The sequence below is a fragment of the Lutra lutra genome, chromosome 6 (genome assembly GCF_902655055.1).
Source record: "Lutra lutra chromosome 6, mLutLut1.2, whole genome shotgun sequence".
Taxonomy (NCBI): domain Eukaryota; kingdom Metazoa; phylum Chordata; class Mammalia; order Carnivora; family Mustelidae; genus Lutra; species Lutra lutra.
This window is the reverse complement of record NC_062283.1, coordinates 73,448,252-73,466,644: the sequence shown is the minus strand read 5'-3', so window position 1 is coordinate 73,466,644 and position 18,393 is coordinate 73,448,252. Positions and strand designations below refer to the sequence as shown.

The window sequence follows — 18,393 nt, the reverse complement described above, 5'->3', positions numbered from 1 at the left end:
CAGTTGCCCCTAAACCTTAATTACTTTCTTAAGGACCCTATCTCCACATACAGTCACTCTGGGGGTTAGGGCTTCGACATGTGAATTTTGTGTGGGTCATGATTCAGTCCATAGTAGTTGACTATCTCACATGGATGAAATTGAGACACATAGGACTGGAGGAGCTCGAGCTGTTTGAGTCTCTTTTTCTTTCTTCACATAGTCTTAGGATCTCTCTATGTGGTCTGTTCATATAAATTAGTTTTTCTGTTTTGTTTTGCTTTTTATTTTAATTCCAGTTAAGCACACAATGTTGTATTAGTTTCAGGTGTACAATATAGTGATTCAATTCCATACATCACCCAGCAGTCATCAGAGTAAGTGTCCTTCTTAATCCCCATCACCTATTTAACTCATCCCCACCCCCCCGCTTCCTTCTGGTAACCATCACTTTGTTCTCTATGGTTAAGAGTCTGTTTCTTGACTGCCTCGCTCTCTTTTTTCTTCCCTTTTGTTTGTTTTGTTCCTTAAATTTCACATATGCGTGAAGTTGTATTGTATATTTGTCTTTGACCAACTTATACTCTCTGGCTCCATCCATGTTGGTGCCAATGGCAAGATTTCATTCTTCCTTATGATTGAATAATATTCCATTGTATATGTATATACCACCTCTTCTTTATTCATCAGTTGATGAACACTTGGGCTGCTTCTGCATGTTGGTTCTTATAAATAATGCTGCTAAAAACATTGGGGTGCATGTATCCCTTTGAATTAGTGTTTTTTGCATTCTTTGCACAAATACCCAGGAATATGATTTTTGGATAGTAGGGTAGTTTTATTTTTAACTTTAGGAGGAACCTACATACTGTTTTCCAGAGTGTCTGCACCAGTTTGCATTTCCACCAGTAGTGGAAGAGGGTTGCCCTTTTTCCATGACTTCTCCAGCCCCTTTTGTTGATTTTAGCCATTCTGGCAGGTGTGAGGTGATAGCTCATTGTAGTTTTGATTTGTATTTCCCAGATGATGAGTGATATTGAGCATCTTTTCATGTGTCTGTTGGCCATCTGGATGTCTTCTTTGGAAAAATATCCATTCATGTCTTGTGCCCATTTTTTAATTGGATTATTCATTTTTTTGGTGCTGAATTGTGTAAGTTCTTTATATATTTTTGATACTAACCCTTTATTAATATGTCATTTGCAAATATGTTGTCCCATTCTGTAGGATGTCTTTTAGTTTTGCTGATTGTACCCTTTTCTGTACAGAAGACTTTTATTTTGATGTAATCCCAATTGTTCATTTTTGGTTTTGTTTCCCTTACCTCAAGGAGCATATCTAGAAAAAAATTTGTTATGACTGATGTCAGAGAAGTTAACCGCTTGTGCTCTCTTCTAGGATTTTTATGGTTTCAAGTCTCATTTAGGTATTTAATATAATTTGAGTTTATTTTTGTGTAATAGTGTGAAAAGTGGACCAGTTTCATTCTTTTGCATGTTGCTGTCCAGGTTTCCCCATACCATTTGTTGAAGAGACTATCTTTTTCTCATTGGATCATCTTTCCTGCTTTGTGGAAGATTAATTAACCATACAGTTGTGAGTTATTTCTGGACTTTCTATTCTGTTCTGTTGATCTGTGTGTCTATTTTTGTGCCAGTACCATGCAATTTTGATCACTATAGCTTTGTAATATAACTTCAAGTCTGAAATTGTGATGCCTCTAGCTTTGCTTTTCTTTTTCAAGATTGTCTTGGCTATTTGGGGTCTTTTATGGTTCCATATAAATTTTAGGGTGTTCTAGCTCTGAAAAAAGCTGTTGGTATTTTGATAGGGATTGTGTTAAATGGGTAAATTGCTCTGGGCAAGGTAGACATTTTAAGAATATTTGTCCTTTCAATCCATGAGCATGGAATATCCTTTCAATTTCTTTTTGTCACCTTCAGTTTCTTTCATCAGTGTTTTATAGTTTTCAGTGTATAGGTCTTTCACTTCTTTGGTTAGGTTTATTCTTAGGTATCTTACAGTTTTTAGTGCAATTATAAATGGGATTATTTTCTAAACTTCCCTTTCTGCTTCTTCATTATTAGTGTACAGAAATGCAACAGACTTCTGCTCGTTGATTTTGTATCCTGTGACTTTACTGAATTCACTTATCAGTTCTGGCAGTTTTTTGGTGGGGTCTTTTGGGTTTTATGTATATAGTATCATGTCATGTGCAAATAGTGAAAGTTTTACTTCTTTACCAATTTGGATGCTTTTAATTTGGTTTTGCTGTCTGATTGCTGTAGCTAGGTCTTCCAATACTATGTTGACTAAAACTGGTGAGAATGGACATCATTTTTTTGTTCCTGACTTTAGTAGGAGAAAAGCTCAGTTTTTCCCCATTGAGGATGATGTTAGCTGTGGGTTTTTCATCTATGACCTTTATTATGTTGAAGTATTGTTCCTCTAAACCTACTTTGTTCAGGGATTTTGTTTTGATATTGTTGTTGTTGAAGGTTTTTTTTTTTAAGATTTTTTTTTTTTTTTTTTGACAGAGAGAGAGATCACAAGTAGATGGAGAGGCAGGCAGAGAGAGAGAGAGAGAGAGGGGGAAGCAGGCTTCCTGCTGAGCAGAGAGCCCGATGTGGGACTCGATCCCAGGACCCTGAGATCATGACCTGAGCCGAAGGCAGCGGCTTAACCCACTGAGCCACCCAGGCGCCCCTGAAGGTTTTTTTTTTTTTAAATCATGAATGGATGTTGTACTTTGTTACATGCTTTTTCTGCATCTAGTGAAATGATCATGTGATTCTTATCCTTTCTCTTATTGATGTGATGTATCATGTTGATTGATTTGTGAATATTGAACCCACCCTTTCAACCCAGAAGTATATCCCACTTGATCATGATGAATTGTTTTTTAATGCATTGTTGGAATTGGTATGCTAGTATTTTGTTGAGGATTTTTGCATCTATGTTCATCAGAGATATTGGCCTGTAGTTCTCTTTCTTTGTGGTGTCTTTATCTGGTTTTGGTATTAGGTAATGCTGGTCTCCAGAATGATTTGGAAGTTTTCCTTCTTCTTCTATTTTTTGAAGTAGTTTGAACAAAATAAGTACTAATTCTTCTTTAAATGTTCGATAGAATTTGCCTGTGAAACCATCTGGTCCTGAACTTTCTTTGTTGGGAATTTTTTGATTACTGATTCAATTTCTTTGTTAATAATCATTCTGTTTAAATTTTCTATTTTATCCTGTTTCAGTTCTGGTAGGTTATATGTTTTTAGAAATTTATCCATTTCTTCTAGATTTTCAAGTTGTTGGCATAGAGTTTTTCATAATATTTTCTTATAATTGTTTGTATTTCTCTGGTGCCTGTTATTGCTTCTTTCTTGTTTGTGATTTTGTTTATTTAGGTCACTTCTCTTTTTTTTTTCTTGATAAATCTAGCTAGAGATTTATCAATTTTATTGATTTTTTTCAATTATCCAGCTCCTGGTTTCATTGATCTGTTTGTTTGTTTTTTGTTTTAGTTTCTGTATCGTTTATTTCTGCTCTAATCTTATAATTTCCTTCCTTCTACTGGTTTTAGACTTCGTTTGTTGTTCTTTTTCTAACTCCTTTAGTTGTAAGGTTAGATTGTTTATTTGAGATTTTTCTTGCTTCCAGTGGTAGGCCTGTATCACTATAAACTTCCCTTTTAGAACTGCTTTTGCTATATCGCAACAGTTTTGAACCTTTGTATTTTCATTTTCATTTGTTTCCACATAATTTTTAAATTTCTTCTTTGATTTCCTGGATGACCCATTCATTGATTAGTAGTGTGTTATTTAACTTCCATGTATTGTGGTCTTTCCAGACTTTTTTCCTTGTGGCTGACTTTTAGTTTCATAACTTTATGGACAGAGAATGTGCGTGGTCTGATTTTGATCTTTTTGAAATGCTGAAGTTAGTTTTGTGGCCCAATGTGATATATTCTGGAAAATGTTCCATGTACACTTGAAAAGAATGTGTATTCTGTTGTTTGGGGATAGAACGTTCTGAATATATCTGTTAAGTCCATCTGGTTCAGTGTGTCATTCAAAGCTATTGTTTCCTTGTTGATTTTTTTGTTTAGATGATCTGTCTATTGATGTAAGTGGATTGTTAAAGTCCCCTACTATTATTGTATTATTATCAAGTAGTTTATATTTATTATCAACTTTCGTGTTCGGGTGCTCCTGTATTGCATAAATATTTGCAATTATGTCTTGTTGGATTGTCCCTTTATTATTATATAGTGTCCTTCTTTGTCTCTTGTTACAGTCTTTGTTCAAAGTCTAGTTTATCTGATATAAATATTGCCCCCTTTCTTTAACATCCATTTGCATGGTAAATACTTTTTATTCCCTCACTTTCAATCTGCAGGTGTTTTTAGGTCTAAAATGAGTCTCTTGTAAGGAGCATACAAATGAGCCCTGGTGTTTTTTTGTTTGTTTGTTTGTTTTGCCCCATTTTCATCCTGTGTCTTTTAATTGGAATATTCAGTCCATTTACATTCAAAGTAATTACTGATAGATACATGTTTTTGCTATTTTATTACCTGTTTTGTGGTTGTTTCTGAAGATCTTGTCTGATCCTTTTTGTCTTTCTTTCTTTCATGGTTTGCTGGTTTTCTTTACTGATATATTTAGATTTCTTTCTTTTTATTCTTTGCAAGTTTATTAGGGAATTTGACTTGTGGTTACCATTAGGTTTGTGTATAACATCTGATACAGCAGTCTATATTAAGTTGATAGTCATTTAATTTTGAACCCATTCTTTACTTGTCTACTTTTAGGTATATGTCAACTTTTACTACTTTTAGGTATATGTCATCTTTTACATACTTTTATTTTGTGATTTCCTTTACTGGTATTTAAAACAAATACATTTTTACTGCTTTTGTTTTTCTTGCCTTTATATTGTCACTTTTTATTTTTCCTTTCCATTTAAAGAGTCCCCTTTAGTTTTTCTTACAGAACCGTTTAGTGGTCTCATGACCACTCCTTTAAATTTTGTTTGTCTGGGATTCTTTTTATCTCTCCTTCTGTTCTGAATGATAGCCCTGCTGGCTACGGTTTTTTTGGCTACAGATTTTTTCTATTTAGCACTTTCAGTATATCATGCCACTCTCTCTGGCTTGGAAAGTTTCTGCTGAAAATCCCTTGATGCCCTTATGGTGTTCCCCTTGTATGTAACTGTCTCTTTCCTTCCTTCCTACCTTCCTTTCTCTCTGTTTCTGCCTTGCCACTTTTAATATTTTTCTTTATCACTATATTTTGCCATTTTAATTATCATATGTCTTGGTGTAGATCTGCTTTTGTTTATTTTTTTGGAGGATGGGGTTCTCTGTGCCTTCCAGATGTGGATATCTGTTTCCTTCCCCAGAACAGGGAAGTTACAGCTCTTACATTGTCCAATAAATTTTCTGCCCCCCTTTCATTCTCTTATTCTGGGACTTCTATAATGTGAATATTATTATGTTTGATGGAGTCACTGAGTTCCATAAGTCTATTTTCATTTTACTTATATAACTTCCCCCCCTCTTTTGTTCATTTTTTTTAAAGATTTTATTTATTTATTTGACAGACAGAGATCACAAGTAGGCAGAGAGGCAGGCAGAGAGAGAGGGGGAAGCAGGCTCCCTGCTGAATAGAGAGCCCAATGCAGGGCTCGATCCCAGGACCCTGGGATCATGACCTGAGCCGAAGGCAGAAGCTTTAACCCACTGAGCCACCCAAGCGCCCCATCTTTTGTTCATCTTAATTACTTTCCATTACTATGTCTTCTAGGTCACCAATTTGTTCCTCTGCTTCTTCCAGCCTACTGTTCATCCCATCAAGTGTGTTTCTCATTTCATTTATTGAGCCCTTTATCTCTACTATGGTATTCCTTATCTCTGTATTAATGGTCTCACTGATGTTTTACATTCTTTTCTCAAGTCCAGTGATTATCTTTATGATCATTACTTTGGGATGCCTGGGTGGCTCAGTTGGTTGAGTGTCCAACTCTTGATTTTGGCTTAGGTCATGATCTTGGAGTCCTGGGACTGACCCCTGCAGTAGGCTCCACACTCAATGGGGAGTCTGCTTGAGAATCCTCTTCTTCTCCCTCTACCCTTCCTCCCGCTCATGCTCTCCCTCTCTCTCTAAAATGAATAAATAAATCTTTAGAAAAAATAAATTCTCTATCAGGTATGTTATATCTGTTATACTTAGATCTCTGCCTGTGGCCTTGTTCTGTTCTTTCATTTGGGACAAATTTCTTTGTCTTCTCATTTTGTCTAAGTCTCTGTGCCAACTTCTGTGTTAGGAAAGTCAGCTACATCTCCTTTTCTTAAGGGTAATGTCCTTATGGAGAAGAGGCCTTGTAGTTCCCTGCAGTTCAGTGTCCCCTGCTTCCCAGGGCCTGGTGCTTTAGGTCTCCAGTTGTGCTGTGTATGCTCTGCTGTTTTGGTCTGGCTATTTTATCCTTCATACCAGTCATCTAGAGAGGTTTTCTGTCTGTTGTGGGTACTGTTTGGTCCCTGGCCTAAACGTGGGGAGTTTTAATTAAATATGCTCTTGTGTGTTTGTGAAATGAGAACTATTACCACTGCCTCTGCAGCTGAGGCCCTGAAAAACTCCTGGGTTGGGAGACACTTATGGGCAGTGGTTAAGGCTGATCTTCTGGGGGAGGGGCCCACCACACTGAGACTGCGACAAGCATTGCTGGAAAGGGTGATTCCATTGGATCTCAGTGAAGGCAGGGCTTGGCGTAAGCAAGTGAATAGTGCTATCCTGGTTCCCGCAGGTGGCCCTGTGCTTATGCTAAGGTAGGAAAATTGCACCTACCAGTTCCTTTGTTCTTGGAGAAGTCTCCGTGAATGCTGCCTCCCTGGGAAATACTCTGAGATGAGCAAATAACCTCTCCACCATGTGCTGTAGATGTTCTTTACATCTTTACAGTTTTCACACTGTAGGTTTACAGGTTGGTTGCCCTGTCTTTTCTCCAAGAACAGCCCCAAAACCTCTGGGGTTTCCCTGAGCCAAGCCCACTGACCTTAGAACTCCAGGCTGTAAGCCCACAGGTTGCAAGAACTCATGAAATTTGGCCACTCTCACTTTCTAAGTCAGTTGCTCTGGGGATTCATTTTCCCTATATCCTTCTCTGCAGCTGTGGTCCCTCCCCACTGTGGTGACCATAATCCATTTCTCTCCCAAACCAGGTCTCCACATACCCTCCCTTCCTCAGAATGACCTCTTTTCTATCTTTAGTTGTGAAATTTGTTGAGCCAGATTTAAGCTGAATTTCTGGGGTTTTTAGGATGCTTTGATGATTATCTAGTTGTATTCATGGGACAAAGTGAGTTTAGGGTTCTCCTACTCTGCTGCCATCTTCCTTTCCAAATGAAGTAGTTTAGGCTCAGCATAGAAGTCTTAGGGTTGTTGGACTGCTTACATGGCATCTGGCTTCCCCCAAAGTAAGTGTCTCAAGAGAGCAAGGCAAGAACATAACATTGTTATATTCTTTTGTTGAAAATCACATCATATTACTTCTTACATACTATGTTTGTTGAGGTAAAAGGTCATCCAGATTCAAGAGAAGGAGACAGACTCTGCCTCTCAATAGGAGGAATATCAAAATTATATAGTAAAAGAGCATGAGGGTTAAGAGGTATTGTTACTGCTATTTTTGGAAAATCTGACTTACCATAGATAGGAATCATGCTTCTACAAGTTTTATGTTACTCATGCTTAACACAGTGCCCAATATGAGATGTCCAATAAGTAATTTTTATGTCATCCTTGTGCAGGGGGCCATAGTATTCTTCTCTATATTGTCCCAGTTTTGTGTATATGTGCTGCTGAGTGAGCACCCAGTAAGTAATTTTCAAAAACGGCTTATTGCTCTCAGTTCATGTGCATATGTTTTTCCGTTTGAGCTTTCTGGGGTCAGCCTTTTTAAAGTTTAACTCATTGTTTATAATTGTAATTGAAAAGATGAGATAAATTTAGATACAATGAACAGTAGCAGGGCTCATAAAGAACATCTAAACATATTTCTATGACAAGTATATTAATTCCAAAATGAACCTAGGATGCCATTTTACTTGACATTGACTAATTGGTAATCATGTGTTTCTTCACATTTGATCTCTATTAGGACTTATTTATTTTAAAATGTACACACACACACACACACACACACACACACACATGATTGAGAGAGAGAGAGACAGAGAGAGACTGATGATAAGGATTTGGTTCACATGATTATGGAGGCTGGCCAGTCCAAAATTTGCAAGGTTGGATAGTAGGCTAGAGACTCACAGAAGGGTTGATGCTGAAACTGAATCTAAAAACAGTTTAATGATAGAATTCCCTTTACTTCAGGGTAGGTCATTCTTTTTCTTAATACATTGAACTGATTGGATGGGACCCATCCACAATATGGAGGGTAATTTGCTTTACTCAAAGTCTACTGATTTAAATATTAATCTCATCTTAAAAACACCTACATAGCAACATCCAGATGTGTTTGACCAAATATCTTGGCTCTGTGGCCTAGCCAATTTGCCACATAAAATTAACCATTATAGACACTAATGATAAGGTTGGACATTATTTTCACTAAGAACATAAAACCCACATCAGACAGAGATTGTATTTGTGAAATTATCTAAATAGCTGAAGTCTGTTTTCCAAATTTTCTCTTCGTTGAATTCACTCTGTATGTTTGTGTGGAATTCTGAAGGAGATACGGTGTGAAAAGTTTAGGCTAACTGCAATATTAAACAGACCCAACATTTTAGTTGCTTAACACAATGAAAGTTTATTTTTTTTATTTTTATCTAAGTTTTATCTGAGAAATTATTACTGAGAAAAATCACTGTGTTAAAAAGGAGTAAAATTTAAACATTTGCTGAATACCTATTATATGTCATTTGCTGGTATGGTATTGATTTCTGTAATTGAGTATTTATCAAAAGTTGTATATAGTAGAATGTTGTATGAAGCTGATTTTTTTTGTATTTTAAAGTTTTAAAAATAACTTTATTGAAACATAATTTATATTCAAAACGTTACATATTTTATTTGGCAACTTGTAAATATAGAGAACAAACTGATGGCTACTGAGCTTAACATCCATGAGGCATACTGAGCATCCAGACTGTTTATAGTTGTACCTCTGCCCTCCTTTACATTCTCAGCACCATCTCTACTCAGTTTGTAAATGGGAAAAGGAGAGTAAGAAGAAGCTCTCCCTAGGTGGAAGGTAGCTGAGAAATGCAGGCTGACAGTGTCTCAAGGAATCAGAGGAAGTCAGATCCTGTTGAACAATCTAAGGCTCAATTATAGGCCATCATCTGGGGGCATGAGAATTTTGGGGACTGCCCTCCATCCAGCAGTGAAAAATTAACTTAGGAATAGCAACAGAACAGGAACCCTAACTAGAGATATCCACATTCTTTTTAGAGTATCGTGTTTCTTGATTGGGATGTGACATAAGGTTTTTTACTTTCCATTCTATAAATATACTTAGAATATAGTATCTCTGTTTTAACTATGTGTTTTGTTTAAATTTTTCGGAAGAGAGAAGATTCTGTAAAATTTCTCTTTGCTGGAAAACAAGAGATTAAAAACAAGACTCAAGGCTTTAGATCAATCACTGTTTCCATCTGGTGAATGTTCTCTTTGATGGCCTCATTTAGAACTTCAAGAGGTTTTGCTCAAATTTAAAATTCTCATTACAGTCCCTGCCAAAGCATCTTAAATGCAAAGCAATGTTAATCTTAAAAAATTTAGAAATTGCTAAAGGAGATGACCATTTAGAGTCAGTAACTGAAAACAGTGAAATAAAATGGGTCAGAGGAAAAAATGCTAGCGCATCTATAAGACTGCTCTTCTCTGAAAATAAAAGTAAACAAGATCATCATTATTGTTTAAGGTTCTTTTTTTATAGAGAGAGTGATATTCTTTTTTTTTTTTTTTTTTTTTTTGTAGCCTCTAGGTTCCATCCCAATTTATAGGAAGATGTGAGCTATAGCTGATAGAGAGTTCTAACATTTGCCATTTTTCCCAAAACCTTTGGAATGAATCCCAAGTAGACTTGGTTTTATAAGTTACATGTTTCTTCTGTTCTTCAAGTAATATTGATCTCCTTCAAATTCATTTCTTTTTCTTCTAGAAAAGAAGCCATTTTTAGTGGACCACCACCACCACCACCACCAACAACAAAAACAAAACCCTACATTCATTCTCCCCTCTCCCCACCAAAGCACTACATTTTATCATTTAATTAACCTTACCTTAGAGCTCCTCAGTGGCTACCAATTTTAAGCTTTCTCCATTCCAACACCTCATTCTTACTGCATTTTAGAGATATCTTGGTAACTTAACTATTTTTTCGATGAAAGTCTTTTCCTTATTTTATATGGACACCCACAACACATGTATTTTCAAATTTTAGTGTCCACTAAATTCTCTTAGACATAATTTCCCTTGCACATTTTCCTACTTGGATTTTTAATATTATTACCTTTTCTATAGTTAAAAAAAAAAAGTAAAATGTTTCTTTAAATAAAATAGGAAAAAATAAGCAGCAAGTATGCAGAGCCATCATAATGATAGATTGGCAATTTCTTTATAATTATTTTTATCATAACTCTTACACTGATAGTACACAACGACTTCAACAAAAGATATATGTATTTACATTTTCTTGGGAATATCAAACACAATATGCTGGAGGTGCAAGGGATATTATCATATATTCATATATTCAGATTATAAACAACCTGATTTAAAGATTGTTTTTCAACATTAATGCTTTTTTTTTTTTTTTTTTTTGCTATATAAATGAAGGGTAAAATAGGAAAAGAGAAAATAATCCCAATTTACCATGGAAATGGAAGAAAGGGAGAAGACCAATGTTTAGTGAGTACCTTCTTTCATATAAATTATCTCATTGATTCTCACAATATCCTAATTGTATGTGTATGTAATTGTTGATACCATATCTACGATAAAATGAAGATTTATTTCAAGTAATAAACAGAAGGTTACACTGCTAATAAAACAAACATGGGGTTTAAAAAAACTCTGTGGAACACTAACTCTGGGTAGTTTTGGCACTATGACTGTGGGACCTGGAGAAGACAAAGAAATGTAGGAAATCCTTAGATTGGCTTTGAGCACATGAATAAATCATTTGTAAAAACAATATTCAGCCATCTTCAAATATCCCTATTCCAGCATTTGATAAAATGTGAGAAAATTTTATTTAATTGGTTATATGTGGATCATGTGCAAAGTGATGGTAAAGACTGTGAATTTGAACTTCACCAGACAATTTTTTTTAATGATTTCATGGATGACTAAATTAAAATAGTTGCAGGATCATTAAACACACAGGACTTATTACTAAAGCAGCTAGCTGAATTGTTTTCTTTGGCTGTCTTTGAGAATGAAGGAAAATGAATGATCATCTTTTCCAAGCTAAGTAGATGAGGGGGAGAATTCATTTTCCACAGGTTCTTCAACACATGGCTCCTCTGAGAAATCTACCTTAATGAATTACCTTAACAACTGAATCTTCTATCTTGTGCTTCCTCAAACACTTAATGTACCATAATGCTTTGTATAGTCATTTATATCTGGTCACTGTAAGTTCGGTAAATGTGTTTAGAGTGTTGTGCGTAGTATTGCTCAGTGAACTGATTAATAAACCAGGAGAGTCATCAGCTTTTTAAAGTTTTTGTATTGAGGTGCATGCAAGGGAGGAATAATGAGAGATAAGGGCAAGGAAACCAATGTTTTAGTTTAAAAAAAATAGAACAGTAAATAAGACTGAGAAGTAGGAGACTTAAGAAATAAAAGGAAAGCCAATAAGAATAGTAACATGAGTTAGAGAAGTTGACTCTAGAATAAGAAAAGAATGAAAACCACAGAGAGGTTGGATGGATTTGATAGGTGGCTGCTTGTTCTCAGGTAAGTGATTAATGGCAATTTTATTAGATTAATGAGAGAACAAGGTAGATTGTAGAAGATAGCTTAATGAATTGGAGATGAGAAAGTGGAGGCAGATAGGGCATGCATCTTATTTTTCTAAGGAGCTTGGTCATAAAAGAATAGAAGAAACTAGAGTGGTTTGAAGAGAAGTCAAGACTGAAGAAAGGAAGTTTTAAGACAGAAAGACTTGAGCATGGGGACACCTGGGTGGCTCAGTTGGTTGCGTGTCTGCCTTCCACTTGATTCATGATCCCGGAGTACTGGGATTGAGCACCATGTTGGGTTCAGGGAGCCTGCTTGTCCCTCTCCTCCCTGCTAGTTCTCTCTTGCTATCTCTTTTGCTATCTCTGTCTCTCTCTTTATTAAATAAATAAATAAAGTCTAAAAAAATAAATACTTGAGCATGTTTAGAGATCAAGAGGAACATGATGGGAATAGATTGAGGTTTAACAAGAAAGAAGGAAGTACTGGTCAAGGCTAATCTTGGATGTCTGGCACTAGACCACTAGGGTTTGTAAACTTGTATTTATCTTTTATTGGCTGTGTGAACTTGGGCAAACTTCAGTTTTGTCACTTATTAAATGAGAATAATTAAGCGCTATGGTGAAGATTAAATGTTGCAATTGATTTAATGGGTGTATCCTAGTTACTGGTGCAGGTGAACATTCAATATATGACAGCTGTTATTGTTGCTGTGAGAAAGTTCCTAAATATAAGTCATAGATGAAGATACTGGTGTGCAAAAGAACAGAAATACTGTTTTTTTCTCACTGAGGAAGATTAGGACTGATGATATTACAGATTACATGTAGAGGTAAGCTGAAGCTGAAGGAGAAAATCTCAGATGGGCTTGTTTTGTTTTTGCTTTTGCTTTTTTACAAAGAAAGGAGTTTATTGAGAATGAAGGATTGATTATATTAGATTTGGTTTGAAATCTAATTTGGTATGATCATATCATATTAGACTGGGTTAGAAACAACTTTATTCCATTGACAAATAGAACTATGAAAAATTGGTGAATACAGTGGTGAGTAAAAAACATTGAGTACACTTTGAAGATGAAATTCACAAATTTTATGATAGCTGATTTCTACTGTTACATGAATGTTCTCCAGCAATGTGCAATAGTCCAAAAGAAAGAAATAAGAAAAAATATTCTGTTTTTTCAGGGTTGGTAAGAGAAGTTGTCATGGTAAAAGTTGGGAAGGCCATAGAATTTGTGAATACTTGTAAGAAAAGAGTTGAAATGGGTTTAGACTGGATAGAGAAGGGAATGAAATCAGAAGAGAGGACAGAATCAACATTAAATTATGTGGCAGTTAGAGCAGGATCAGTAGATCAAGCTGTAGGATGAGGAAGTTGAATCTGAGAAGAGAATTTCAATAGTTTAAAATTTTAGGATTGTAGATGTTAAAGGTAATGATGATTTCCAGGTTTATTGCTCACACTTAGTAAAGGTAAATTGTATGCTTTCTAGGTGTAGATGCATCTTCTGCAGATGAAGCACAGAACATGCTGAGAATCAGGCCTCAGACTTAGTTATAAAGAAGATAGAAAAAGTCTTGCAGGCAAGACTCTGCAAGTCTCTATGTCAAGTCAAGGCTCTAATCGGAAAGGTATAGAGTCCTGAGATTTGGGATAGGGACATTTGTGTCAACACACTTGAAAAACTTGAAGCCTCACATTCCTTAACTCTCTGAACCTACAAAAGTGGTCTGCTCTTCCTTTTTGAAGACAAGCAATATAATTCTTCTTGAAGATAACATAGACAACAAATGTTCTCCTCCATCTCTCTTTTTGTCAAGCAATAGCATAACCCAACCAGGCTTAGTATGTAAGAGAAGGGACCTAGCCAACATGAACCATCAGGAGTCTAAAGAATATTTGTAGAACTGGGGGCACCTGGGTGGCTCAGTGGATTAAGCCGCTGCCTTCGGCTCAGGTCGTGATCTCAGGGTCCTGGGATCGAGTCTCGCATAGGGCTCTCTGCTCAGCAGGGTGCCTGCTTCCCTCTCTCTCTCTCTGCCTGCCTCTCCATCTACTTGTGATCTCTCTCTGTCAAATAAATAAATAAAATCTTAAAAAAAAAAAGAATATTTGTAGAACTGAATTCTGGTGATAACTGAATCAAGAGAGAATAGAACATTAAGTTGGATAAAGGAGTACTCTGCTGATATGGGAGTACTCTCTTCTGATACAGAATTTAACTGTTAAAGGTCCCAGGAAATGGTACTAAAATGGAATTTAGTTGGCTCTTAGAAGCTTGGCCCATACTAAGTGATGTAGAAATGACAGAGTTGTCATGACAAACAATAGAAGAAGAAATCAAAAGATACAGAGAAGTGAGCATGCTAGAGAGATGTACTTTGTGAAGTACATTTGTGTACTTTGTGTACTTTGTGCTTTGTGTACACACTTTGTGTACACTTTGTGCTTTGTGTACACTTTGTGTACTTTGTGCTTTGTGTACTTTGTACATTGTGTACTTTGTGAAGAGATTACTTTGGAAAATGGGAGTGTCCACAGGATGTCCACAGGAGTGTCCAAAGTAATAAGAAATGTTCTGATGAAAGGAACCAGCATTAATGAGTTTCTCAATGCTGGCTGGCCTCTGTAGATCACAAGTGATGAGAAGAGATGGTGATACAGAGTTGCGCTCCCTAATAACAATGGAAATGATAGGATTCTGAAGTAATAGAAACCAGGTCATAGCACTTAGCCATCTGAAACCATCTGAAGTAAATAATGAGTGGCAATATCAGAGGGGTGTGTGTGGTTGTGTGTGTGTGCTGATTCACAGAGAATTGACTCACAGAAATTTATGGAAATGGTTAATAGGATATGACATCTTTAGAGATGGAACTTAAATCCTACAAAAATTTATTGGTTCATTATGTCAATGAAATTTTTATATAGATAGTAGTCTGGGGCCTGCTGAGCCATCCCCTCCAAAGTATAGGACAAATTATTTTATATCATAATTCTTAAAACTTGGGCCTTGTTCCCTGACCCACTTACAAGTGACTATAAGTTTCAGTTTTGAGTGAGGCTCAGAGCAGGTCCAGGATGGAATGAACATCTATTCTGAGTATATATTTGCATTTGCTGCCGCTGAGCCTCAGCCAACATCACTGTTCATGGGCTGATAGAATGTATGATCTACTGACACAGTATTCCATATAACATCAGATGGGACTAAGTGACTCACTTTACAACAAAGAAACTTCTATCTTAGAAGCCTGCTGGCACTATAGAACAATGGGACAGCATGTTAAAGCTGCAGCTGAGGCACCTGATGGACACTATGCACTCCAAGGCAACTATCATTATAGGAATGTAGCATTCCAAGAACCAAGATGTGAAAATAGGCATGACCCAGTTTATCATTATTCCAAGTAACCCAGTTGGGGAATTTGTGCTTTCAACCCATATTTTGGGTTCTTAGAAACTAGAATTCTTGTGTCCCAGAGAGGAGATGCATCTACCAGAGACACAGCATGAATTCTATTCAGTTTTAATCTATAGATGTTCTCTGGTCACTTCAAGTACCTTGTGGCAAGAGAAGAGCAAGCAAAGAAAGCAGTTACTGCGTTGGCAAAGATAATTAGCCCTGATCACTATAGGGGAGGAAAGGCTACTGTTATATAATGGAGGCAAGAAGAATGCATTTGGCTCTCAAGTGTTCCTTGGGGGTATTTTGTGGTATACAGGAAAGTTTTGATGCTAAGTATAAACGCAAAGCAGTTATTGTCTGAGAAGGGTATGGTGACCAGGGACTCAGAATTTTCAGGGATAAAACTCTAGATGAAAGTGAGGGGACTCTAGAGTGGATTATGGAATAGGGAGAGATGAGTATTGATGGTAGCTCTAAGATCAGAAGCAGTGGTGGGGCTACAGTTTTCCCCTCTAACTTCCCTCTTGTAAGTTTTATCAGGAAAAATGTACATTTGATCTGTTCTTAGATGGGGAAAACTTATTATACAAAGTAATTGAATCCAAATTATGTTGGGCATGTGCTGTAGTGGCTATTTTAGTGTATTGCCCAGGTGTCTCCTTTCATGATCTCGGCACTCATTACCCCAGCTGTCAGGTATGTTGGTTACTTTTCTCTCATAGTTGAGTCCCTCTCTAGCAATTGCCTTTAACTAAAGGGACTTGCCTTGCAAAGGATCAATGCCCCCTCCTCATTGTGGGGTTTCGGGACTCAGTCTTTTTGCCTCAACTTCAGGCACATATGAAAAGTCATCCTGACTCTAGAACTTCCTGTATGATCTCCTAAGTCCCCTGTTGTCACTGTAACACAGTAGATTTTCTGCCCAGTTCTTCTTCCTTCACTTCCTTAGAAATCTTGTTCCTAAGAGCATACTTCAAGAAAATATCTACATGTAAATTCCTGTCTCAGAGTCTGTTCCCTAGAGAACCCAAACTAACACAATAATGGTTCAGAAAATGTGAGTGGTGCTCTTCTTACAGAAGCTAAGAATGGCCTTCTGTTTATCTTGCATCTCTCCATTTTTCTAACGTTAAAATATGGTTTTCAGTAAAACTTTTTTCTGGACTACTGCATAAAATATGAACATGTAAATTTAGGATATAGAGAAAGTAATATTAAAATAGATTTATACAGAAATTTGACGTACTCAGTTAGAGATTATTTACAGGGAAAATTAGGCAGAGATAAATAAGGCTTCCTGTCATTTAGCATGGATCCAGGCATATAGTGACCACTCTATGTTTGTGGTATGAATGGGAAAATGGGATTTTTTTTGATAGAACATTCTAATTCTTATCCTGCTGCTAATGTTCAAATTAGGCATGATATTTAGACCAATTATAGCTCTCCAGAAAACTCAGCCATTTTAGTTATATGACTGGGGCATAGTTTAACTTCTTTCAAATTTTATTACTTTGTCATTATAATGCCTGCCTTCATGTAGTTTCCAACTTAAGTCAGCCTTGAGGGTAAATTATCATTTTTCCTATTCCTATTCCTTATATAATATGACAAATGGAGTTATCAACATGAGGAAACACCATTTTTTGTTTTTAGGGGTACCTTTCTCTTATAGTATTGTTTTCCTTCTTGCTTTCTTACAGTGCAGCTTATATTAAATATACTTTTATTAAAATGACAAATCTTTGGGTTCTCATAGAGTTCATGTTTGTACTAAATCATAAATTGGAAATGAAGTTATACATATATTCAATATGGACATTGGGGAGCATATGTGCTATAGTGAGTGCTATGAATTGTGTAAGGCTGAGGATTCACAGACGTGTACCTCTAAAGCAAATAATACATTATATGTTAATAAAAAAAGAAAAATAAGCAAAAATCAAGACACACACACACAAAGAAAATAGTTAAATTGTGAACTATAAGTTTTGTCAGGTTTCTAATTTTTCTGTAACTATATTGATGCCACATTTGTAATTATTAAGCCTTAAATATGGTGACAGCAAAAATAATTGATAGAATCAATTGTGAATATAGATAAAAAAATACATGTCCAAACCTTTAATATGTATAACTGAATGGGAAAATTATTTTTATTCACTAGAAATAAAATTCCTTTTAGAAAAATAACTATTTTTACTTAGAAAAATAAAGATAGGTGACTTTGATAACTAAGAATTGGAAGGAAAGATGCCAGGGAAATTTGAAGAAGATTTTTTTTAGCTGTTAGAGCAAAATTACATTGTTATTAAAAAAAATAAAGATATGCTAACATTTTGGATCTTAAGAGTAGCAATGAAATAGGGAAAGAGATGGAAAAAAGCAACATGGAGAGGCCTAAAATGGCAAAATTGTCCAAAGAACTTTTTAAAAAACAAAGGTATCACATGTGAAGGTGTTCTCTTTGCAGTGACATTACTGCTTTCTCTCCAGCCAAATTTTCTACAAAGTATGGCTTTTTAATACACATAGAATAGAGTTTCTTTTTGTGAAAGCTAAAAAAAAGAGGTTGAGTTTCTTAACCAGTATAGAGTGGATAGGAAAGACCAAACTCATGACACAGAACCAAGACTAAAAATTCACTAGACATAGACAATTACAGTCAGAGATGGCTCTGAGAAAGTCTGGGCTTTCAGTCCAATCTTATTTAGATTCTGAGAGGCAGGGTGGGTGAAGCTGACTCTAGGTTACACATAGTTTGATCTCAAGCTACACAGCAATCATTTCTACATAACTAGCTGCATGACTTTGGTCGAATAACCTGTCCCAGTTAATTTGCAAAAATACAACAAAAACAGGGCCTACCTCAATGAGTTGCCCCAATGGGAATGAAATGTTAAATAATGTCATTGCAGGTGTTATTATTACTGTTTGATATTCTCCTTTTTCTTTCTTCATTTCTTTCATTCCTAGGAGATAGCATTATTGTATAGTCCAGTTAAAGATGTTGAGGAATTATAG

The 18,393-nt window shown here is 36.0% G+C and overlaps 1 non-coding gene across 1 annotated transcript; it reads right to left on the bottom strand.

Annotated features, from left to right (window-relative positions):
• Nucleotides 1–7,732: 7,732 nt before the first annotated feature.
• Nucleotides 7,733–7,840, bottom strand: LOC125103422 (U6 spliceosomal RNA). The gene has a single exon (XR_007128412.1). It is a non-coding gene; the product is annotated as a U6 spliceosomal RNA (small nuclear RNA).
• Nucleotides 7,841–18,393: the final 10,553 nt, after the last annotated feature.